The 24,874-nt window shown below is 46.3% G+C and overlaps 1 protein-coding gene across 9 annotated transcripts in view; it reads left to right on the top strand.

The window, feature by feature from the left end:
* Nucleotides 1-24,874, top strand: part of LOC105485285 (homeobox-like protein HDP1) — a 454,750-nt gene that overhangs the window by 180,573 nt on the left and 249,303 nt on the right. For 3 of the 9 annotated variants that reach the window (XM_071081013.1, XM_071081012.1, XM_071081015.1), the window contains exon 1: nucleotides 13,809-16,106. The exons of 1 other annotated variant lie outside the window; for it this stretch is intronic. The gene's annotated coding sequence lies outside the window, so the exon portion shown is untranslated. Of the gene's footprint in view, nucleotides 1-13,808; nucleotides 16,107-24,874 lie in introns of those variants that run through there. 5 more of the 9 variants (XR_011614573.1, XR_011614572.1, XR_011614576.1 and 2 more) reach the window with 5 other exon arrangements.

The raw sequence follows: 24,874 nt of genomic DNA, 5'->3' as shown, positions 1-24,874 counted from the left end.
TAAGTGTGACGGCCCTGGAGTGAGTGTGACGGCCCTGGAGTGACTCTGATGGCCCTGGAGTGAGTGTGACAGCCCTGGAGTGAGTGTGACGGCCCCGGAGTGAGTGTGATGGCCCTGGAGTAAGTGTGACGGCCCTGAAGTGAGTGTGACAGCCCTGGAGTGAGTGTGACGGCCCTGGAGTGACTCTGACAGCCTTGCAGTGAATGTGACGGCCCTGGAGTGAGTGTGACGGCCCTGGAGTGACTCTGATGGCCCTGGAGTGAGTGTGACAGCCCTGGAGTGAGTGTGACGGCCCTGGAGTGACTCTGACGGCCCTGGAGTGAGTGTGACAGCCTGGAGTGAGTGTGACGGCCCTGGAGTGAGTGTGATGGCCCTGGAGTGAGTGTGACAGCCCTGGAGTGACTCTGACGGCCCTGGAGTGAGTGTGACGGCCCTGGAGTGACTCTGATGGCCCTGGAGTGAGTGTGACAGCCCTGGAGTGAGTGTGACGGCCCCGGAGTGAGTGTGATGGCCCTGGAATAAGTGTGACGGCCCTGGAGTGAGTGTGACGGCCCTGGAGTGACTCTGATGGCCCTGGAGTGAGTGTGACGGCCCTGGAGTGAGTGTGACAGCTCTGGAGTGACTCTGATGGCCCTGGAGTGAGTGTGACAGCCCTGGAGTGAGTGTGACAGCCCTGGAGTGAGTGTGACGGCCCTGGAGTGACTCTGACGGCCCTGGAGTGAGTGTGACAGCCCTGGAGTGAGTGTGATGGCCCTGGAGTGAGTGTGACAGCCCTGGAGTGACTCTGATGGCCCTGGAGTGACTCTGATGGCCCTGGAGTGAGTGTGACGGCCCTGGAGTGAGTGTGACGGCCCTGGAGTGACTCTGACGGCCCTGGAGTGAGTGTGATGGCCCTGGAGTGACTCTGATGGCCCTGGAGTGAGTGTGACGGCCCTGGAGTGAGTGTGACGGCCCTGGAGTGAGTGTGATGGCCCTGGAGTGAGTGTGACAGCCCTGCAGTGAATGTGACAGCCCTGGAGTGACTCTGATGGCCCTGGAGTGAGTGTGACGGCCCTGGAGTGACTCTGACGGCCCTGGAGTGAGTGTGACAGCCCTGGAGTGACTCTGATGGCCCTGGAGTGAGTGTGACGGCCCTGGAGTGAGTGTGATGGCCCTGGAGTGACTCTGACGGCCCTGGAGTGAGTGTGACGGCCCTGGAGTGAGTGTGACAGCCCTGCAGTGAATGTGACGGCCCTGGAGTGAGTGTGACGGCCCTGGAGTGACTCTGACGGCCCTGGAGTGAGTGTGACAGCCCTGCAGTGAATGACGGCCCTGGAGTGAGTGTGACGGCCCTGGAGTGACTCTGACGGCCCTGGAGTGAGTGTGACGTGAAATGTCTTCCACCAGGGGGGCTCCTTAGAGGCTCCATGTCCAGGGTTTTTACTGGAGGCTTGTCACACAGGCACCCTCTGCTCAGCACACCCCAGGATTCCAGACTCCCAGAGGGAAAGCAGGTATTCCACATCAACCACATGTTTACACAAAGAGCCCCTCTCAGCAGGGAATGGTGGAAACCCTTCCAAAACCCAGGTTCCCAGACACCTGCCCAGGGCCACCCTTATAGACCTTCCTGTGGGTTTCCGCTCTGGGCCTGCCACATGACCTGCTTTCTGCACAGGCATCACACAGGTTTATTTCAGTAGCACCCAGGTGGAGCTGAGTGCATGTCACAGGACCGTAGCTATTGACTAAACAAGCAGGAGACGAAGTGTCATAGAAACCCAGGTCAGGGCCACCCCCTGGCCTCCTTGTGGGGAGCACTGACGATGAACCTTCAGGAAGCAGGAGCCGGGCTGTGGTGGCAGCGTGTGGAGGACGATGGCAGCGAGGGGCCATCGCCGAGGTGGAAGAGGCAGGGCGGCACAGGGATGTAGGGCAGGAGATGGCGTGGAGCTCCGTGGTGGGGAAGAATCTGTGCATGAGTGCCATGGATGCGGCTGTGGTCCGGTGGACACCAGTTGAGAAAGGGGTTCTTGGGAACGCTTCAGGACCGTGCAGACCGTCTTCCATTTTCATACGAAGACGCTCCGGTGGAACGCGTCACATCCCAGAAGTCACTCAGTGAGCGTGAGAGAACGTTCTCTAGTTCTCACGTTGCAGGAGAGTGTGCTGGCAGGGCCGCCCACGTCCACTTCCCCATCTCCCTGGGTCACAGAACCCCAAATTTGAGCTGAGCTGTCCCCGATAAAGGTTGCATTTCCCAGCCTCCGCAGCAGTGGCTGTCGACCACGAGCCTGCTTTCTAGCTCGTCAGATCAAACCTGAACAGCTCTGGAAAGGCATGGAATGTGCCCTTCTTCATCCCTCGGCCCTGCCTACCAGCCAGAAAGACATCAGGAGCGTGAGCATGACAGGTGCCATTACAGGTCATGAGGCATCCCTTGCGGGAGCAGCCTGGTCTCTGAAGCCCCAGGACCTCCCTGGCCCTCCTGCTCTGCGCTCCCTCCTGGGAGGACAAGCAAGCTCCTGTAGGGTTGAAGTCACTCGTCCCTCAGGGTTTTGCTGCCGTTACTTCCAGCTAAACCTGCTCCCAGCTAATATTTAGAACCAGAGCTGTTCCCATCACACCAAACTGGAAGACATATGCCTGTGAAGGGAAAGCGTGACCCACACCGATGGGAGGGAGACCCCAGGCTCCCTGTGGAAGCAAGAAATGGAAAATGAATTCAATTATTAGCAGCGACAGGCCAAGCTAACCTTCAGTCCTTCCTAAAGCGAAAATGTTATATATGCTTGTGTGTGTATCTGTTCGTGTCTGCACATATATAAACAGGTCAGTTCCCGTCCAAATAAAAAGGGAAAATATAAGGATTGAGAGGGGATTATTTAAGAGCCCATTCTCTGCAGAATGTTGTTTAGAGCACAGTTCCGACCTATCTTAGACTGGACATTTTTAAAGATAACTGTGTTTGTGGGAAGATGGGCTTCTGCCCCCCCTTTTCATTTAAAGAGAATGACTTTTTTTTTTTATTTAAACACTGGAACTGTTGTCATGCTAATCAGGTAGGGAACAATCCAATTCAATTTTACCTGGGCCTGGTCAGCTGAGTTCCCCTTTGTTGGCCGTCTCTGGGGACCTCCCTTGTCTTTTAAACTGTAATTTACTTGGAGCTGCCATCAATTTCCTCTGCTCATTACATTTGTGGCGATGCCACAGATATGCAATCTGTGGGTGCTCCTGGAATCGAAGGGGAATGGCTGCAGGAACCCAGAATGAAGGCGGAGCAGGCTGGCCCTCGGCCGGCCCCCGGAATAAACCGCCCTGGCCACAGGCTCCACTGCCTGTCCAGAATTCCTGGCCTCAGGCTTGGTTTGCATTGAATCTGGGAATAGCAGCTTTTGCTCCACAGACGTCTGTCACAGGGTGCCTGGCTCCTTATCAATTAGTGATTTCCAGGAGGTGGACTGGCCCTGGTGCTGGCCCCAGGCCCGTGTTCACTTTCACCCAGCCCGGGAGGAATGAGATTCGGCCATTGTAAGGGTTTCATGATTACTTTTGATTGCGGTCACCAGTGACTGTGGATGTCGGCTGACGGAGAGGGCGTCCTAGTGATGACCCCGTCGTGGGAAGTTGGGCCCTAAGCAGTCGTCTGGTGATATGAGGCCACTGGGAACAGTTCCTGGCACAGGAGCTAGTGTTGCCGCCATCACCCCAAGCGGCCCCTGATGAGAACTTGCAGGAAGCGTCAGCTGTGTGCCCCTGAGGCCCTGCGCCGTGCACATTCAGGGCTGGCTCTCCAACAGCCCCCGAGGCCCTGCGCCCTCCACATTCGGGGCTGGCTCTCCAACAGCCCCTGAGGCCCTGCACCCTCCACATTCGGGGCTGGCTCTCCAGATTCCTCCGGGCACCGGGCTGGCTTCCTGCCGGGAGGGTGGCGCGTTTCCTTTCCTGTCGCTGACAACCTTGAGCTCCCGCCCTCCTCTCCCTTCTGTTTTCTTCCCTGTTCCTTCCACACGTGTGCTCTCCATTCTTTTTCCTTTCTCTCCCGCTCTTGCTGTCTAGTCCCTCCTAGAACTGTTGTTGACAAAAGCCTGGTCCCTGTTAGTATTTAATGGTGAGAAGGGGTCAATGCACTTACAAGCAGCAGCTCCAGATTTCATATACCCTGAAAATATCCTGACACACGGCCCTGTTCTCAGGGGCAGGCGTGTTGTCCTCAGATATTTCTGATGTGCTCCTGAAGGTGCTCCTGTTACATTCTTCCTGGAGTCAAATAACAGAGTTGTCAATTTACCCTTTCACTGCTGCCAGATGCCTGCAAATGGATGGGATCAATATCCCACGTTAACTGTGCACCTGGAGGGCTCACCCCATCAGAGAGGCTGTGATGGGTCAGCAGCAGGCTGAACACACCATGGATCTGGTCAATCCCGGGTCCCAGTTGACCCGCTTCCCTCGGCAGGAGGGCCTGGACACTCACATCTTGTCACAACAAGTGTGATGGGTTTTGTCCCCACTTGAGTGCTTGTAGTATGGGATGATGAAGCCCCTAAGGTCAGGTGTTTCATTCCTTCTTGTCCCTGGTGGCAAAGGACATGCAGGCTGGGTGAGGTTGATACTGTTTTCTTGGTCTGAGGACATCCTCTTAATAAGTACACCTGTGGATTTTTGCCTAAGGGTACATTTTCTAAATGCTTACCTCCCCAGCTCAGTTGACACTCAGACAGCCCAGGTGGGTGAGCTGGTGACTTTGTCATTCACGTGCTCATGGCTGCCTATGGCTGAGTTTCCCTCCCTCCAACCTGGAGCTCGGAAGCTGAAGGGTCTCTGCCTGGCAATTTCCTGTCTGGGCATCGTGTAGGAGGCACTTCCTAGAACAGGGTCGGCAGAAGGGCTTGGAAACAGGAGTGGCTTGGTCAACCGTGGACTAGAGAAAGCTGCATTGCCTGCGGTGGGGCTTGATACCGTGTAGGGGCTATGGGATGGTGGAGAGGGCGTGAGTCTGTGAGCAGAAGGCGGGGGACCTCCAAATTTGCTCTCCACGGCTGTGTGAGCCTGCAGAGGCACTACCTTCTCTGGACCTCCGTTCTTTACGTGGAAAATGAATGTTATGATATCAAATGAAGTAATGAATGTGAAGGCGTAGGCACTGCTCCAAAAGTAATCCAGAGCTGGCCCTTCTTATGCTTAGAACACACAGGGCCCCAACATCACACCGCATATTTAGTGTGTAGCATGTTAGCTGGACATAAGTGTTACTTATTTTGTAAGGAAAATGTGCCCATGGCTTGGTCAAAATTCAGGCTATGAAGCCTCCATCCAAGTTAGAAGACAGCCAAACACTCAGGGCTCCATCCATGTCCTATCTATTAACAGTGAACTAGATGGTAGGGAATTATGTTTATTTAATTGATGTGTTGGTGGGGAGCAGTGCCAAGTCATGACAGCTGCTTTTGAACCATCTTCGCTGAGGACACCACACATTTGTTGCCAGTCAGCAAGGTGTGGCCTCCGAGCATCTTTCAAAATATTCAAAACATTTCAAACCAGCCAAAAAGGTGAGCAAATGGTCTCTTTGGGAATCCATTCTGAGCACAAATGCTTTCCTTCCGTGCACGCTCAGATGGACACCCCCAGAACAGATCCAGGCTCAGTCTCAGCCTCCGCTGTTCCCTTCTTGCTGCCCACATTAACAGAGCCCGTCTGCATCCCTGGCACGAACTTGGCTACCCAGTGGGGATGGCATCCCATCACTCTGTACATCCAGTGGGGATATGGTATAGTGTGCAACCAGTGACAGAAAGGACAAGTTTAGAGGTCAGAAGGAGCCCCAAGGTCACAGCATGATTACAGGGGAGTGAGGGAGACCGGGCAGGCGTGGCCTTGGGAGGGCTCGGGGGAGGAGGGCTGGGTCCATTCCTGGCGGGTGTAGAATGGACTTCCTAGCGGAGAGGCGACCTCCCAGGGGTCAGGAGTGAATGTGGTGTGGTGTGTCCAGGAACACAAGTAAGTTGTGTGGTGGGGAAGAAACAGGGAGCTGTGTGAGTGATGGGCAGGGCCAGTGGGGTGGAGGGGGACTCTGTGGCAAAGTGGAGTGGGTGGGAGGAAGCCCAGCAGGGGTCGGCTGGAAGAGGCAGGAGGACCTGCAGTCGACTTTCAGGCATCCGAATCCTATTTCCAGGAAAGTTGCTCCAGTCATGGTAGCACGTGGGGAGGGGCTCAGGGGAAGTGTCCGGAGCCGGGAACACAGGGCTGGAAGCCATTGCAGTGACTGACCAAGACGCAGGAGCACGGCTTCGTGCAGCTGGATGCAGGAGGTAAAGACAAGGGGCCGGAGGAGAGGGAAGAAGAGGAGGGGGAGAGAGAGAGAGGAGGGAATAGAGAGGCAGAGAGAGAGTGAGGAAGAGACAGGATAACAGAAGTGGCGAGGAGTCCCTTGCCTTCCTTATGTCTCCCACGTCTTGCGCTTCCTTGGCCTCAGTCAGCAGGTGGGGTGCTCCTGATCCTCCTTAGGTGGGAAGCATTTGAAAGTCACCTGCAGGAAGCCTGGGTGGATTAGGAAAGGACCATTCCCTGTGTGGGAAACGCCTTAGAAATGTGAATTGAGGATGAGGACACTGGATAAGAAATCATGGATGGCATGGCCCACAGAAACGCATTCTGCTTACGCAAAGTCCAGGGGGCTTGAATTACTGATGAGCTGATGCGTTCATTGGTCAACAGGCAAATGTAAAAAGAGGAAGTTCATTTGGCAGAAACCACACCTGGAACATTCTAGATTTGTGGCAATGTAATTAATAAATTTGGGGATAGCCTTAACTTTTCATGGCAGGCCGGGCATGGCGGCTCACGCCTGTAATCCCAGCACTTTGGGAGGCCGAGGCAGGGGGATCACCTGAAGTGAGGAGTTTGAGACCAGCCTGGGCAACATGGTGAAACCCTGTTTCTACTAAAATTACATAAATTAGCTGGGCGAGGTGGCACATACCTGTAATCCCAGCTATTCAAGAGGGTGAGGCAGGAGAATCACTTGAACCACAGAGGCAGAGGTTGCAGTGAGCCAAGATCACGCCACTGCACTCCAGACTGAGTGATAGAGTGAGACTCCATCTCAAAAAAATAAAAGTAAAAAAGAGTTCATGACCAGTGAAAACGGAGTCATCTTTTAATACGGCATTTATTAACTTAATACCTTCAGTGTTAAGTTAATGATTTATAAGTTATCAGGCTGTAGTATTCACGCTGATGTCTTTCTGTAAAGGGCTCCTCCTGGATTTCCATGTTTAACTCCTTGCTGATAGTTTAAAAGAAACTCTAGACTTTTCAGTGCAATACGTCTAGATGTACCAGTGCAGGTGAGTGCACATCTCATCGGAAAGTCACAACCTCTGCGTACGGCAGGTGCTGAGATGCTTAGATGTACCAGTGCGAGTGAGTGCACATCTCATCGGAAAGTCACAATCTCTGCGTACGGCAGGTGCTGAGATGCTGGGGAGAGACATGCTCCTGTCCTGCCCACCAGACCGTGTGACAACACCTGTCTCATATGTGGAAACCTTTCTTTTTGCTCTAAAATTGCCAACAGCATTAAATCACATCATCTCAGCCACACGCGTTTTGGGAAAGAAATCTGGAAACCATGAAAGCCAATGGACCGTCGTATTTACAGGATGTTTATCCTGGTGTCACAGACAGGCTTTCCTGTTTGTCACCATAAAAATGAAATTCTCACGCCCGTAATCCCAGCACTTTGGGAGGCCGAGACGGGCGGATCACGAGGTCAGGAGATCGAGACCATCCTGGCTAACACGGTGAAACCCCATCTCTACTAAAAAAAAATACAAAAAACTAGCCGGGCGAGGTCGTGGGTGCCTGTAGTCCCAGCTACTCGGGAGGCTGAGGCAGGAGAATGGCGTAAACCCGGGAGGCGGAGCTTGCAGTGAGCTGAGATCCGGCCACTGCACTCCAGCCTGGGCGACAGAGCAAGACTCCGCCTCAAAAAAAAAAAAAAAAAAAAAAAAAAAAAAAAAAAATTCATCATGGGGAAACAAACAAAGATTCCTCATTAGTCTGAGGTTTCATCTTTGTCCCTGGGAAAAACGCTGCCTCTCTCTTATTACAGAGACACTCTGAGACGTCTGCAAAGGCTCTTTTAATTTGAACATGGTTCAAATGTGGATCATTTCAATGAACTACGATTAGTATACTGTTTGGAAACAATGACTGTTCTATTATTTTGAATATATTTGATAACTGAATTATTTTTAAAGTTACATCTATGTTGAGTACTTGCAGAGATCAGATAATATATAATGGTAATGAAAAATAATGCGACAGGTTGAGTAAAGCAGTGTTCACTGTTGGGCTGACTGACTTACTCTATCTTTTATATACTCACTTTGACGGTCCACTAGGGAGAATTAATTTCTGGCCTCAACACTGTCTCCAGAGCAAAATCATGTTGTGCTGGGGTCACATCAATTTAAACTAGAGTTGAATGTAATTTAAAAGTCAGTGGTCTCAATCATGAATGGTGCTCCCTGAATCCTTCCTGTAACCACCCATCTTCTACTCAGATTTCTTCTTTTGTGAGTCTTGCCAACCATGAGGAATGTTGACTGAGACCTCTGTGGCCTTGGACACCCCATTTGCTCTGCCAGGGCTGTGACTGCTGGCTACAGAGCCAAGTCCTGCAGGTACAGAGATGCGTGTGCCCCCGCGGCTGTCACGTCTTCTTCACTGGAAGATGCTGCACCTGTCTCCCAGGAAAAAATTACAGTAAAGACGGACTCTTCTATTTTAATAATATGATTAGTAATAATCCATTTAATAACCATGGATTAAGTTTTCTTCTCATTCCAAGAAAGTTCTGAAGAAGCTAGGTCATCACTCCAGGGGATGACTTCCTTCTCTTTGCCATGATAATTAGGCAGAAAGTGTGAAATCAGTCCTGTTTACTCCTCTCATTTTCTCATCCATGGTTCAGAAAGGAACCCAGGACCTGAGAGAGAAGGTGTGGGCTCGTACGCGCTTGACATCAGCTCTCCTCCTCCTCCAGATGCCTCCCCTCTCCACCAGTGCTGCAACCCAGGAGAAAACGTCTGGCAGCCAGACTCCATCGGCATTCTCTTTAAATCGGGGGTCTTATGCACTGGGCATCTCCAGAGCTGGAGAACCAGACACAGGCTTGTAATAGCTGACTTAAGCTCAGGAATCATTTTTGATACCTCCTCCCGAGTGTGTCTACCTGCCCAGGCAAGTGAAAAACCAAGACAGTGGGCTCCATTGCCTTGACCAAGGTCACTCAGCAAGTCCCCTTGGACCTTTGGATGCCCTGACTCCCTGCCGCACACTGAGACAGCCCTTCACAGCCCGTCCCATGCACCCACAGGGGAGGTGACGGAGACAACGGAGAGCCAAAGAAGGCCAGACCCCATACTTGGCTGTTTCATTGTGATGCCTCCATCAATCTGTGATGACGCGCAGTGGTGACACAGCCTCACAACGGAAATGTCACAGTGCCCCCAGGGGAGGTGATGGAGACAACAGAGAGCTGAAGAAGGCCGGAGCCGATACTCGGCTGTTGCGTTGCGATGCCTCCATCAACACGTGATGACGTGCAGTGGCAACACAGCCTCATAACGGAAATGTCACAATGGAGGGGAGGTTGTCGGGGGCCCGGGGCTCCCTGGGAATCCATTCAGAGAGGAGTGTGGTAGTTTTGTGGACCTTTTAAAATCTTGTTTTGGAAAGCTAGCTTCATGGGGATTTATTTCCCCAGCTAAAACATTAGGTCCCTGGAGTCAACATTTCATTTGTAGGGTTGCTAAATTTTACTACTTTCTTTGGATGCTGTTGAAGTATCACCTGTTGGCCCCGGCATATGGGTTTGTGTGGGAGTTCAGCTGGTAGCATTCCTTCTTTTCTACACAAGGAAAAGCAAGAATGATCTTTATTATGACTATAGGTTTCATTATTCCTCGCCTAAGCAGAGGCAGATGTGACATTCCGGATGGCTGCTAATTTGAACATCCGGAACATGGATGTCACAGAGAAGAATTCCTAATGGCCTCTGAGGAGCTCTCAAATTCCTCTGCCCTTTTCAAAAATCCCCTCAAAGGACTGTCCCAGTAGCTTGTGTGTCACCAAAACAAACTAACTCCTTTAGATTAAGGCTCATTACTCTGTGTGATTTCAGCAAAAAGGCTAATAACAGAACCTTTCAAGAGGGCAGCAGTGCCTGACGGTAAAGACCTTTGTTAGGGTGACCGGTCCGAGGCTGCAGGTGTCATTGAGGTGTCTCTGATAACTTTTAGATGAAGCTATGACCCTTGGGCCACACCATGTGGATTGTTGGTGACTTGTCACATTGATACACTGTCTTAATATTATTTATAGTCTTTACATGTACCTACCATTTATGCCAGGTCTTGTAACAGCTAATGATTGAGGTTTTCCCTTATACAACTTTTTGTTTTCCCTGGAGTTAAGAATTGTTTTATTCCGTTTGCTTAAGTTCTTGCATACATTTTATGAATTCCTCCTTAAATTCTTGTAATTTAAATACAAAATACTAGATCAACTCGCCCTCTCATCCCTTCTTGGTGACGCCATCACGTCCTCTTGGACTGACGCTGTCCCTTCTGGACCAGCCCTGTCACTGTGGACACCCCTTCCCAGAGCATCCCAGGATGGCTGAGCCACTCGATGCCCTCAATCTCATTTCTTTGATCTACCTTTGTTCGGACAATGGGACTGAGGCTGTAGTTGTCACTGGAAGCGTGTCTGGTAACTTTTAGATAAAACCAAGCGGACACCGTCTCATCCACTCATAGTTTTGCCTGTCTTTTGGTGAATTAGAGACTTCACTAACTTTCTGTAGAAGGTGCATATGGAAAATGGCAATTTAAATCATGATCTTACTTCCTACTTTCATGCTGAATTGTGGGTTTGGCTGGGGATAGACAGCTAAATCAGGAGTAGTTTCCATCGGGTTTTGAAGGTGTGGTCCTCATTGTCGAGACCCCAGGGTGGGGTGATGGCATGCCATTGTGACTCCTGGTGCTTTGTGTTGGACTCTTCCTCTCCCCACTTTCCTTGGAAGCTTTCGAAAAGGGTTTTCTTTTACTCTTAGTACCTAGAAGCTGTAAAACTCTGGTCTTTCTTATTTCTATTATTTATATGTGGGTGAATCTTTGTAGCCTAGGCACTCACATTCTTCAGTCTGGAAAAGTTCCCCAAATTCTTTTATAAATTCCTCATCAACGTTTTCTTTATTCATTCTCTCTGGAACTTGTACTAATCAAATAGTATCTCTCTTGTATAGATCATTTAATTTTTAAAATTTTGTGTCTGTTTTGCATCTTGTTGACTTTTGCTCTAATTTCCGTAAACAGGATAATAATTTTTTGTTAAAATTTTAATTTCAGTCATATATTTTTAATTTCAGTTATTTATTTCTAAGAACTCATCTTTTTCCTTTTTTAAATTATACTTTAAATTCTAGGATGCACGTGCACAACATGCAGGTTTGTTACATATGTATACATGTGCTATGTTGGTGTGCTGCACCCATTAACTCGTCATTTACATTAGGTATATCTCCTAATGCTATTCCTCCCCCCACCCAACGACAGGCCCTGGTGTGTGATGTTCCCCATCCTGTGTCCAAGTGTTCTCATTGTTCAGTTCCCATCTATGAGTGAGAATATGCGGTGTTTGGTTTTCTGTCCTTGTGATAGTTTGCTGAGAATGATGGTTTCCAGCTTCATCCATGTCCCTACAAAGGACTTGAACTCATCCTTTTTTATGGCTGCATAGTATTCCATGGTGTATATGTGCCACATTTTCTTAATCCAGTCTATCATTGATGGACATTTGGGTTGGTTCCGAGTCTTTGCTGTTGTGAATAGTGCCACACTAAACATATGTGTGCATGTGTCTTTATAGCAGCATGATTTATAATCCTTTGGGTATATACCCAGTAATGGGATGGCTGGGTCAAATGGTATTTCTAGTTCTTGATCCTTGAGGAATCGCCACACTGTCTTCCACAATGGTTGAACTAGTTTACAGTCCCACCGACAGTGTAAAAGTGTTCCTATTTCTCCACATCTTCTCCAGCACCTGTTGTTTCCTGACTTTTTAATGATCGGCATTCTAACTGGTGTGAGATGGTATCTCATTGTGGTTTTGATTTGCATTTCTCTGATGGCCAGTGATGATGAGCATTTTTTCACGTGTTTGTTGGCTGTATGAATGTCTTCTTTTGAGAAGTGTCTGTTCATATCCTTTGCCCACTTTTTGATGGGGTTGATTTTTTTCTTGTAAATTTGTTTAAGTTCTTTGTAGATTCTGGATATTATCCCTTTGTCAGATGGGTAGATTACAACAATTTTCTCCCATTCTGTAGGTTGCCTGTTCACTCTGATGGTAGTTTCTTTTGCTGTGCAGAAGCTCTTTAGTTTAATTAGATCCCATTTGTCAATTTTGACTTTCATTGCCATTGCTTTTGGTGTTTTAGTCATGAAGTCCTTGCCCATTTTTTTTAAATGTGACTTTTGGGTATTCTTGTTACTAAGGTATAGCATCTTGTCTTTTCTCTCTGACATTATTAATGTTTCGTTATTTTAAAATTTACTTAATTTTTTTCTTATCTCTGCCTAGGTTTTCTTTCTGCTGTTTATTCATTTTTTGTTTGTTTGTTTTGGCCTCTTTCTTACTAGCAATGTTTCCTCAAATTCCTGGTGCCTTTTGACTGCCAGGCATGTTTAAGGGTGACAGGCACCAAATGGCAGTGCTTGGGGGAGGTGTGGGGGGGCTCCAAAAGCACATGAAAACTGACTGCTGCGTTTCCAGGACTTTTATGAGCCCCTTGTTGTACACAGTTATTATTAAGATTTTCTAAATACACACTTAACTGATATGAAAAACAAAGGCAATACATTCTTAAAACTTACAGCTAGTGTTGTGTGCTAACTTTACCCCTGTTCATGCTCCTGGGGTGATTAGATGTGTAATGTGGCACCTCTGCTGCATGCTTACTGGCGTGCTCTTGCACCCCTCCCCTCCCCTTCCCTGCCCTCCCCTCCCCTTCCCTCCCCTTTCCTCTCCTTCCCTCTCCTTTCCTCTCCTTGGCATTTAAGAATGTCACAATGCTAGCCTGAAATCAGCTACTCTGGGAGTATTTGCACCCTGGAAATTGTCACACACTGCCCCAAAGGGCTCTCCTGACCCTCTGTCTCCCAGTGCAGAAACATTTACTAGAATGTGGCTTCGGTAACCCTCTTCTTTCAATGAGAACTGGCACTCACTTATCAATAAGAATCATTTTGAGTTGTTTTCCGAAGTAGAGATGAATTTGCATGGATCAATCCCATGACCTCAGCCTCAGCCAGATGCTCCAGAACCCGAAAGGAAACACTCCCTCTTCATCAAACTTTCTCACCCAGAAGGCAGCAATTCTCTCCCTCATTGAAGCTCACTTTCCTCCAGTGTTAGGTCTAAACAAAGGTCAAACTGTGGGCTAATGGTCCTTCTGCATTTCACAAAATGATTGTATAAAAATATTCACGTTACAATTTTGAAACGACTACTCACCAAAGAAGAAGGCTATTTCAACTGAGCTTTGACTTCTCAGGGGAAATGTTGGGTTTTAGTTTTCCGGTATGCACAAGAAACTATAGTTTCTGTAGGGTGTCTGTCAATTTCTCCTATTCTTTTATTTGGAAATATTTATAATAGTAGTTAAACAGCATACCCTGTAAAAAAGTGTTTAATATTTGCTATACAAGGAACTACAGCTATACATAACCCTATGCAAGATGACATTTTAAAGCATTCAGATGGAATCTATAGTTAAGACACAAGACATTTCTTATTATATTTTGACTTTCTTAAAAAGTTAAAAATTAAATCATATACATATATCAACTATAACAAAACTAATATTTTCTAAGCTCAATATTTTAGTCTGAAAATTATGACATTGAGAATAGGAAAAAATATAAACAGCCAGAATAAGACAATCATGAAGAAATGAGATAATAGTCTTCAGATGAAACAATTAAATATGAATTAGGACATAATTACAGACCCCCCGATGGGTAAAGAAGAAAGCTACTGATGATATAATAGTGTTGTCTGAAATGTCGACTGCTATTTAGGCTAAAAATATATTTATTCCATTGCAAATTCTTCTATTTTGTTGTTTTTAAACTTTCTCAAAATGTTCCTTTAGACTGGAGATTCTGTGCTTTAATTAAGTCAAAAGTAACAATATTGAAAAAAGTTTAATCAAAGTTCCAGTGGATTTTTACACCAGGAGGCATTCCCTTCAGTGCCCTGCTTCTAGACATGGAGACAAAGAATTCCTTACATGTTAATTAACTTGACCATCATATCAAAATACCAACAGAATAAACTTCCAAATCCTCAGTAATGCATTTTTTAAGCAGTAGGTATAAAAATTATTTCAAAATTAAAAAAATTAAGTGGACTGTATCAACCTGTACAGGACTAGTACAACTATTCAGGTTCTAACTTTTTGTGTTTTTTTAAATTCCCATTCATTCAGTAGTAAATACCATTACTGTACTAGTGTGTTCTCACATTGTTGTAAAGAACTACCTGAAACTGGGTAATTTATAAGGAAAAGAGGCTTAATTGACTCATAGTTCCACAAGTGAACAGGAAGCATGGCTGGTGAGGCCTCAGAAAACTTACCGTCATGGCAGAAGGCAATGCGGAAGCAGGTACATATTCCACATGGCCAGAGCAGGAGGAATAGAGTGAAGGGGGAAGTGCTACACACTGTTAAACAACCAGATCTTGCGAGAACTCACCATCACCGGAACAGGAAGGGGAAACCTGCCTCCGTGATCCAATCACTTCTCACCAGGTCCCTCCTCTATCATTGGGGATTATAATTTGAGATAAGATTTGAGTGGGGACACGAATCCAAACCATATCAATTACCCAGGCAATGAAATCACAAATTTAGATGGAAAGCTTAGTTTCTGAAATTATGTAGCTGGAAGCTGAGGGAAGAATCTGGAACGCATGCACATAAACATATACACATACATATATTAACACATATATATATACACACACAATGTATATATACAGAGATAAACATTAGCAGAGATAAACACACAGAAGTATGCGTATACACAAACATATGCATAGAAGCACACCCACATTCACACAACTTGGTGTGCCTCATAGCTGTGCCACCACATACGTTTTATTACAGCAACTTTGGCCTCCAACACACAACACCACAATTAGTTTTGCATCCTGACATGGCGATGCTTTGTTTAAAATCTGGTATACCACATTATTATAAGGTATTATCTGCATAGATGTTGCTGCTAAAATCCTTGTGAACGGACCGGTTAATACATTTGCCTAACAACTGTGCTTTTTGTTAACGTCAAAAGTTGAAGGGTAAAAATGTATACAGTGGCTGCTTCTGGATCTTTTGCTTGTAGACGTACGTGATCCCTTTTTAAAATAAAACGTATTTTCTTATATTAAATGTCATTCTGGTTATGATACCGATGAAGTACGGCTTGGCAGGAGCACTCCGCGGTGATGGTGGACGCGGCTGCAGCATCTAGAGAAAAGAGAAGGGTCTATTTCTCTTTCTGGGATTGTGACTCTGCAGTGCCAAGATCCTCGCTTTGGTGTCCTGGTTCCTTCTTAGAGCGTTATGGAATGAGCGCATTCCAGGAGACGTCTTCCCACGTCACTAAAGCTCTCGGTCAACAATGCTGGAGAACTTTCTGGATGTCATTGCAGTGGAATTCCCTTATCCCAGCTTTATGACTGGGCACTCAGTCGCTTAACGTGGTTTGTGGTATTATAATCATCACACAGTGAACCGCTTTGAATCAAGGATTATTTTCTAAGAGTGGATCTTCAGAAGCGAAGCTGCTGTGACAGGAGATACGAGCACGTTCAAGGCTCCTAATACTTTCCCAAGTTGCTTTTCCAAACAGGGAAGTCTGAGGGGTGCCTCGGCCGGTCCTGCGTGCGTGCGCTCCTCCTGCGCCTGCGGGTCCTCAGCTGCCTCAGCCTCAGCGTTCGCGTGCAAGGGCTGGCCTCGGTTTCTCCTGACACAGGTTTGTTCGTGGGTGAGGTGTCAGGAGGGCATTTTCCTATGTTTGGGTGGTGGTACCACTTTCACCCCCCGGAGAGCTAGGTGCGATTTTTCTCATCCTGCTGCGCTCTGTGCCCAGCGAAAGCTGGGGCTCCCCTGGGTGCTTACTTTCTTGTATCCTGTCTGGTTTTCAACTCACGCTCCTACTACATTTGTTCAGTTTTTGGATATTTTCCCCCTATTCATATGGTTTGGCTCAGTGTCCTCACCCAAATCTCAACTGGAATTGTAATCCCCAATGTTGGAGGAGGGGCTGGGTGGGAACTGACTGGATCATGAAGGCAGATTTCCCCCTTGCTCTTCTCGTGATAGTGAGTGAGTTCTCAGGAGATCTGGTTGTTTACAAGTGTGTGGCACCTCCCTCTTTGCTCTCTTCCTCCTGCTCCAGCCACGTTAGATGCACCTGCTTCCCCTTCACCTTCTACCATGATTGTAAATTTCCTGAGGCCTCTCAGCCGTGCTTCCTGTACGGGCTGTGGAACTGTGAGCCAATTAAACCTCTTTTCTTTATAAATTGCCCAGTCTCAGGTAATTCTTCATAGCAATGTGAAAACGGACAAATACACCTATCATTCAGGTAAAGGCTATGAAACTCAAGCCCTCCTTTGACTTCTTAAAAACAAACAAAACAAACCCAATCCTCCCCTCTTAGTAAGAAAAGACCAGACAGGAGGTCTCGAGTGGCTCTGGGGCTGGCTGAGCGGGACCTACCCTGAAGCCAGGCACTGCTCCTGGAAGAGCTAGGGGTGGACCTCAGCTCCTGCAGGCTCTCATCTCAGTCTTCCTCCTCTGCAAGCCTCTCCTCCTGGGGCCCTCCGTAGACTGATTTCCTCTCACTCCTATTCCACAGGCTTTAGCATGTTCTGCTTTGATTTCACCATTTCATAAAATAAATAGTAGGCCTTGGGGGAGGGTTTTTTAAGCAAAGTGTAAGTAGATGTGGGGCAGAGTGTGGTGTGGGGAGTGGGGTTGGGGAACTGAGGCAGCTGAAGGAATGGAAGCACTAGCTCTCCTGCTCTGGGCTTGGAAGTGAGCATAACACTTTGTCAAGGATGAGGCAACCCAGTGAAGGCAGGGGGAGGATTCGAAAAAGCATTGAGATTGAGTGCCATGGAGTCTCAGGACTGTAGTCCTGTCTACACTGGATGATGGGACTCTGGGCCTCTGGAAGGCTGTGACTTCAATCCTATCTACACTGGACCATGGGACTCTGGGCCTCCGAAAGGCAGTGTTGGGTCCTGGTTGTGATGCGTGGGCTGAGCAGATCCCATTGCATTGTGGCGTCTCTGCAATTTGTGTGGCATTAGCTGAGATGTTTAGTGGGGTTAGGATGCAGGGGACAGCACACTCCACAGGAGCGCCACTCATAATGGTTTGTGATGATGGAGCTGGCTCCTTTTCTGTAATTACAGTTCTCACGTAGTCATTATTTTTGACTTAGCTAGATCTATACTTCAAATAGATGTGGAACGTAATATGTGAATATTGTATATGTATAATGCGTGCGTGTGTGTCCACCCACATTCAATACCTATGCAGATAATACCTTGTAATAATGTGGTATACCAGATTTTAATCAAAGCATCCCTTTGTCAGGGTGCAAAACTAATTGTGTTGTCGTGTGTTGGAGGTCAAAGTTGCTATAATAAAACATCCATCTTGGAGCTTTTTAGAGGAACCTGTTTAAAAAGGTTAAAGTGGGTAATTATCACACCCTAATTTACAACTACTTGGCAATAAGAGTTGCTTTTCAATGAACCATTCATTCATGATTCGCTGCTCCACACTGCAGGGTTCTTCTTGACTAGGTTAGGAAATGTAATTAATAAATGATAGGATTATTTATGGTTCACGGTGCCAGATTGGGAAATACAATGAGATACAGAATGAGCTAAAAATGATTCTCGAAAGCAACCTAGCGGTCTTTAATCCGTGGATTGAATCGTCATCGCCCTTAAGCAAAGTGAATTCTGGATGGAATTCACAGGACACCGTTTCCGCACCTTCCTCTTTTTAGTGCCAGTAGAAAACAGCAACGCTCCTTCCATGCAGAGTGAACGTGCAGTTGTTCATCCTTGCCAGGGTGTGTCTGGATGGGTTTTCTAGCAGGGCCATGGGAACAGGGGTGTTCATATGATTGTGTAAAATAGGGATTCCCCCTGAACGATGATGTAAATTAGGGCTCATAGTAAATCATAGCAAGAAAAGAAACGTGACTAACTCACCCAGCGTGCCTTCATATTCTCAAGTCAAAACAAGTTCAGTCTATGCTGCTGTTTTTTCCAAAGGTGATTTTTTTTTTTTTTTGCGTAAAGACAAATATTAATAATGTCATTTGTTTTCCAAGCCTCCCCTGACAGTGCACATAGGAGGCACTTAGTAAACAATGGGTATCGTTGAAAATCAAGGCTTTTTTTTTGCCAACATCAGAATGTAGAGTGCTGGCCTCTTTCCTCTCTGGGCTGTCTTGAAGGATAGAAAGCAAGCCGTGGGGTTTGCATATTTCTACTCGGCCAATGCTGGGGGTTAGCACCTGCTCCGAGATGAGCACGGCCATGGAAGCTACAACAGTCACTGTGATTCCAACTCATCGCGTTTCTGGCAGGTGCCAGGCCCATCGCTGTGGGCTTTCAATGAGTGGATCCTTGCCCTGCCCTGAGAGGTAAACAAGGCAATTCCAAAATCCCAGGGTGGGTGATTATCACACCCTGAAAAATTCAGGCTTGAAAATGAAGTAATACGTCCAGCCTGTGTGGAACAGGGTAAGCCAGGGCTCAGAATGGGAGGCAGTGATGCCGTCAAAGCTAGGATAAGATGCGTTGTAACGGGTGAGCCAGCCCAGCGCTAAGCATTGCTTCATGCATTTTATAAGGCCATCTGCACAGCTACCCCATTAACTTATTTACTTCTCTCCCACTCAATTTCCATATCTGTAAAATCAGGAACTTCATACTGCCTACCTCCCAGGGTGCTTGTGAGTCTTAACTCAATCAATAGAGAAAAGCCGTGGACTGCGGCGCCTGTGTGTGGCATGCTCTGCTCAGTTTATGTTTGCTGTGTAGCTGTCTCCATTCCCAGTTATAGGTGGGAAAACTAAAGCCAGAGAGTGGCTGTCCCACCAGCCACAGGACACACAGTGAGCAATGCGTGGCTCCGTGGCACCGCTGCCTTAGCAGACGTGGGGGCCACTGTGCCCCTGTGCTAAGCCCTGCTTTTCCTGCATGGCTAAAACTTAACCTTCCCCAGCCCCAGATGAAGGTGCATTTTTGGGAACCGAAGCTTAACTGCATCTCCCTTTTCACATTTGTGAAACAGAGATTATCATAGCATTGACCTATGTGTGTTATTATATGAGTTATTGTGAGGGGAGGAATGGGGAGAGGTTGATCAAAGAACACAAAATTTCAGTTAAAAAGAAAGAACTACTATTATGTAGTAAATAACAACATATTGTTTTCTTGAAAATTGCTAAGAGAATAGATTTTATCTATGCCATTTTGATCACAAAAAAAGATGAATATGTGAGGGCATGCATATGCTAATTGGCTCAATTTAGCCATTCTACAATCTATATGTACTTCAAAACTGCATGTTGTACATAATAAATACATACAATTTTTATTTTTCAATTAAAAATAAATTTAAATAATAAACCTGCACATATAATTTCAAAACAACAACAACAACAACAACATAATGCCCTAACTCGATTATAAAAGAGAAAAGGAAGGTAATTTACATAAAATCATGCGTATTTTCCAATATAAATGCTTGGCACAGCTCTGCAGAAGGTGTGGTTGGAATGAGAGGTCAGTGCAACACCAGGCTTTGAGTCAGTTCCCTGTGAGGATCCAGGGGACCCACGGAGGTGCACCTCCCTGCGGACCCAAACACCACACAGAATTGCTGCTGATTTTCCCGAGATGGTAAGCAACCCACTGTCAGTTTTCAAAGTCAAATGCAATTTCCCCTTACCTCTCCTGGTAGTTGATTTTCCGAAAAATTTGGTGCACATTGAGATGAAGAATTCTGCCTAGACCTGCACTTACATGAATGTCTCATAGAGTATTTGGAAGTCACACAAGAACAGGGGCAGGTCTTGCTCATGTGACTCTGCGGACACTGAGGAACATTTAATATCCTGGGTCCCTATGGCCAAGTGCCAGAGTGAGCCCAGCTGTCGGGACAGTCCAAAGCAGCCCAGCTCATTTTTAAATGCCCCCTAGGGCACGTGCCAGCTTTGCAAGGACCGTTGATCAGGTGTTGTCAACGGCACCGGGATGAGATACTGTAGGACTGGAAATCACACAGTCTGCTTGGTGCAAATTACATAAGCATTGACAAATGATTTCTTTATTAGGGGTCCAGCCTCAAAGCCTCTTGGTAGTTCTGCTTGTCAGGTGGGGGGTGGTGATTTCCTATTTCTAAAGGGGGTAAGCCCAGGGCACGGTGACACCCTGGAGCTGCCCTGCCCCTGCCTCTTGTAGACAGGGCATCCACAGCTGTTAATATGGAATTTGGGATGTTGGCATATGTAGGTTTAGGTTTCCTGACTTAGTTTTAAATTGACACTTGCAAAGCGCATTTTTGGTAGGGGCGATTTTCAATACATACATTTGTCGCAGCTATGGTTTGGGTAGGAAGCAGGGATGTGTCCTTCCTGAGTCTTCAACACATAATGTACATCCCTTGGGCGATGTCCTGATCTTTATCATAAACTGGCAAGGTAAGTATGATATCACCTTTTTCTCCCAGTTGAAACTGAAACACAGAGGTTAAATATTTACCAGTTCAGGGTGAATAAACTCTGAGTCCAGCTCCTGCGTGGTGCCAGCCATGTTGCAGCATTTTCTGACTCCTTTCTTGTCCTTAACAAACACGAACATATTCTGCTCTGACAAGGCTGGGAATACAAATGCCTCGTGTGGGAAAAAGTTACACTTAACTTTAAATTATTCAGGTAGAAATTATACAGTTGTGAATTGCACATCGATTTCCATTCCTTTCTGACTTGTCAGTATTTTCACCAAGTTTATTCGTTAGCAACTTTACCCAAATAGGAACAGCAGCTGGAGAAATAAAATTAGAGTAGTTAATTACATTATTTTTTTAAGTTCTGGTAAAATGGTTGATGGGTGATGAAGCATGCATTTGATGAAAATGGATGATTGGGATTTGATTTAGCCATACCCTTTCTGTTCTTCGAGAATTGATGGTTTAGATGCCCTAAGTACTATTTTATGTAATGAAATAACTTGCAGCTTTTTTGACAGACAGAGCAATATTTCTTTACCCCAAAGTCTATCATTGTGGCTTTTGAGCTTCACTTAATATTTTGAATAATGAAATAGAAGAATCTTTGTTTGGCAGTTTGAGAGCAGAAAGATGAAATTGCTGGGGTTAGTCAGGCTGAATAACACTGACATTTGCAAGAGGAGATTGCCAGGGAATTAGGATAGGAAAAATCTTCTTAAAGTCGTACAGAGTCTTCTGTGAATTTAAGGGGTGAAAAAAGTTAAAAGCACAATTAAGTTTTCCAGGAAGCATTTTTCTCCATGGAATAGAATTTCTGCACCTGATTCCAAGCTCAGTTTGCTTGAAGGCCACTGACAGCCCCGCATCTCAGACACAAATATGCTGAAGGGGCAGCGTGTGCGTCATTGATGTCCATGTTTCACTGGATTCTTCTTTTAGGCGTGGAGGAGTCGCTTCTGTTTCATTTCTGATCTAACACCCTGTTGTTCCTTAGGCTTAAAACCCGTCTTCTGGGAAGGCATCTCTTTGGTGCCCCAAATCGACTTCAGCGATGGGCTCGAGCCTCATTCCCCCAGCCTCGGTGGGTACTTTGGAATCTCTGTTTTGATTTGGAGGCTTGTTTTCTGATAGGAGATTCAATTCTGTCAATTAAGGTAGAACACCTGCTTTTTCTCTGATTTTTCAGTAGATTTACATTTTGAAAAGCAAAGCAGGTGCTTGAATTTTGTCGCATTATAATGAAATGGAAAATTGTCAATGTCACCAAAGTGATTGAAAAATTTCCAAAATGAAGTTGAATTCATGAAATGTGATGAGGCCATGAGGCCAAAATCCCAACATGGCTTTCAAGGAGACGTTCTACCGGGGAGCTCGGGGAGGAATGTGGCGAGACGGCTTCCTCGTGGGGCCCTGGCACCCCGGGACTTCAGGATTCTAGGAGGAGTTTGAAAAAAAGATGGAGTGCTGGGGTACAGTTTCATGTGGTATATTTCATACAGCATTTGTGAATAGCAGATTGTCAGAAACTCTTAGGAGCGCTATTAGATCCGTGATTCTGGAGCCAGCAAGAGACACGGGAAATTGCAGCAATTACAGTCCCATCTCATTGATTAACGCCGATTGCAAAATAGTCACGAAAATATTGGCACGGCAACTTCAGTCTGTTTTACCTAATACTGTTCATGCCAATCAAACGGGGTTTACCAAAGGAAGGCACTAAAACAACAGCCGAGAAGCATTTATCATTTCAATGTCCATAACTTAATGCAGGGAACGCAGCCGTTGACCGATCTCTCCCGAACCGACCTCCTTCCTATCCTGAGCTTCATCTGCAATCACTACTTCTTGGCGTAATCACAGGACACAAAGATAGTTAACTTTAAAATGGTACATGTTTTGATATGTTAAAGAAAAAACCATCAAATCGTATAGTACAATTACACATCATCTGGTGAGTCATTGGGAAAGGCCAAACTTGAAAACCAGCCAATTTCTTCCCTGGAAAGAATCATTGGTTCAGGAATGATGTTTCTATTTAGACATCTTTTCACCAAAAGTGAGAAGTTGTACCCTGAGGAAGTTTCCGAGCATGTAAAAGTTGTTTATATTTCCAGGTTTTATGTTCTATTTTTCTAAATCTTTTGTTTCACAAGAGAATTTGTTCTTTATCTTTATGTGGGAACATTTGTGGTCAAAACAAAAACTGCAGGAATAAAATTTAAATCATTTTGCAAAGGTTTTTTTTTTTTTTTTTCCTTTCCCTAATCTCCATTTTCTGCCCCTGGCCCCTGCCTCTGTATTAATGTACATTCAAATTTATGTTGAACAAAGAGTGACAGGGGTTTGAAAAGACAATGAGGCCCTTTTTTCCCTGGCCTTTGGCTGGTAATCCTAGGACTCTGTCGGCCATGTGAAGAAAGACAAACTTGCCTTTACGGAGGGGAAAGACCCTCCTGAAGCCGAAGGTCTCCTAGATGTGTTTAGTTGGGATGTAGGTAGAATGAGAGGAAGTTCTTGAGAACATTGTGGTATTAGATCTAGACAAACCTAATTATAAAACCCTCGTATTTAGTTTGTAGTGGAGTAAAAGCTAAGAAAGAACAATTGTAAACAAAAATTGAACCACCTGTGATTGTGAATTTGCAAATTGCTCGTGTCTCCATAGAAAACTTGATGTAAATGAAGTCAGTGGTATTAATTTATTGCCTGTTGTAATAACATAAGTCTACAGCTGAGGTAAGAGAGAGTCACTGCTTTGGGAAGAGGGAGGCTGGCAGAAATGTAGCAAGTCAATGACTCAGCTCTATCCATCCTGCAACCTACCCCCTGTTCCTTTCCATGCTGATCACCTATTTCCTGGCAGCCAATATGGCAGCTCCCTTTCTAAGCCACCAAACTCCTACTCATCCCTCAAAACCCATTTCATATTGCCCTTCTTTGGTGAGCCCTTCCTGGATTTCTGTGAGGTTGGGTGAGTTTCCCTGCACTCTCTGCCCTTAGAGTACTGTATTCTTATTTTTGTGACAGTATGTAACATTCCAAGTTAATCCACCTGCACACTGGTCCATGGTAACTATCTTGAGGGCGGGAACTCTGTCTTACTCATCCTTTGAACCCAGCACCTGGTTGTGGGTGCTACGAATATTTGTTCAATGAATAAATATAGGAATGAGACAAGTAACTAAGTAATGATTACTGATGTCTTTTAACTAGGAGGGAGGCTTAAAGCGAATGAAGGAGAACTAGTTCTATGCACACAGAGCTGTACATTCATTCCAAACCTGCTCTGTCCATCAGCAAATTCAACCCTGGGTCCTTCTCTGAGTCCTGCACAGAGGGCAGGTGAGAGCAACCAGACTGAGCTCCAGTCCCAGCTTGTGTTTATTATTACAATAATTAAATGAGGTGCTTCAAATAAAGCACCTTAGTACATGGCCTGGAGAGGAGTAAGTGCCTAGGAAGCACAGTCGTCAATGTGGGGCTAATAGGATTTCAGGGCTTGAGACACCGCAGCAAGCAGCCCTGTGCTCCTTTGTGTCAGAACAGCATCAGCAAACACTTTCCTAGTGCTTACAAGGCCTGCCAGAGTCTTTACACTGTGCACTAGAACTATAATGCCCTAACCCCCAACCCCCAACTGAACAGACCCCATCTTGGCCAAGGGGACCCCCCAGAGAAACCTGAAAACCTGAGTTCTCAGCCATGATGGGAAGGGAGGTCAGATGCACCTCATTTTGCCCCGTCTGTTTTGGAATTTAGGCACGACTGACCAGCATTAATGCTAAAACAGATACCATAAGGCTGACAGAACACACTCTTTGTGGCACTAAGATGCCAGATTATAACCAGGACCCGAGGCCATTTGAGACGAGGGTGAAGTTGCACCCGTAGGCCATCAGTTCTACCCAAGAGATCGCTTTCACCCGGTGTGCTGTGGCTGGCTCTATGATTCACAGACCTCCTTATCTTTTTCTT

The sequence above is a fragment of the Macaca nemestrina genome, chromosome 16, assembly GCF_043159975.1.
Source record: "Macaca nemestrina isolate mMacNem1 chromosome 16, mMacNem.hap1, whole genome shotgun sequence".
Classification (NCBI taxonomy): Eukaryota; Metazoa; Chordata; class Mammalia; order Primates; family Cercopithecidae; genus Macaca; species Macaca nemestrina.
Note: the sequence above shows the minus strand (reverse complement) of the source record. Positions and strands in the feature narration are given on the sequence as shown.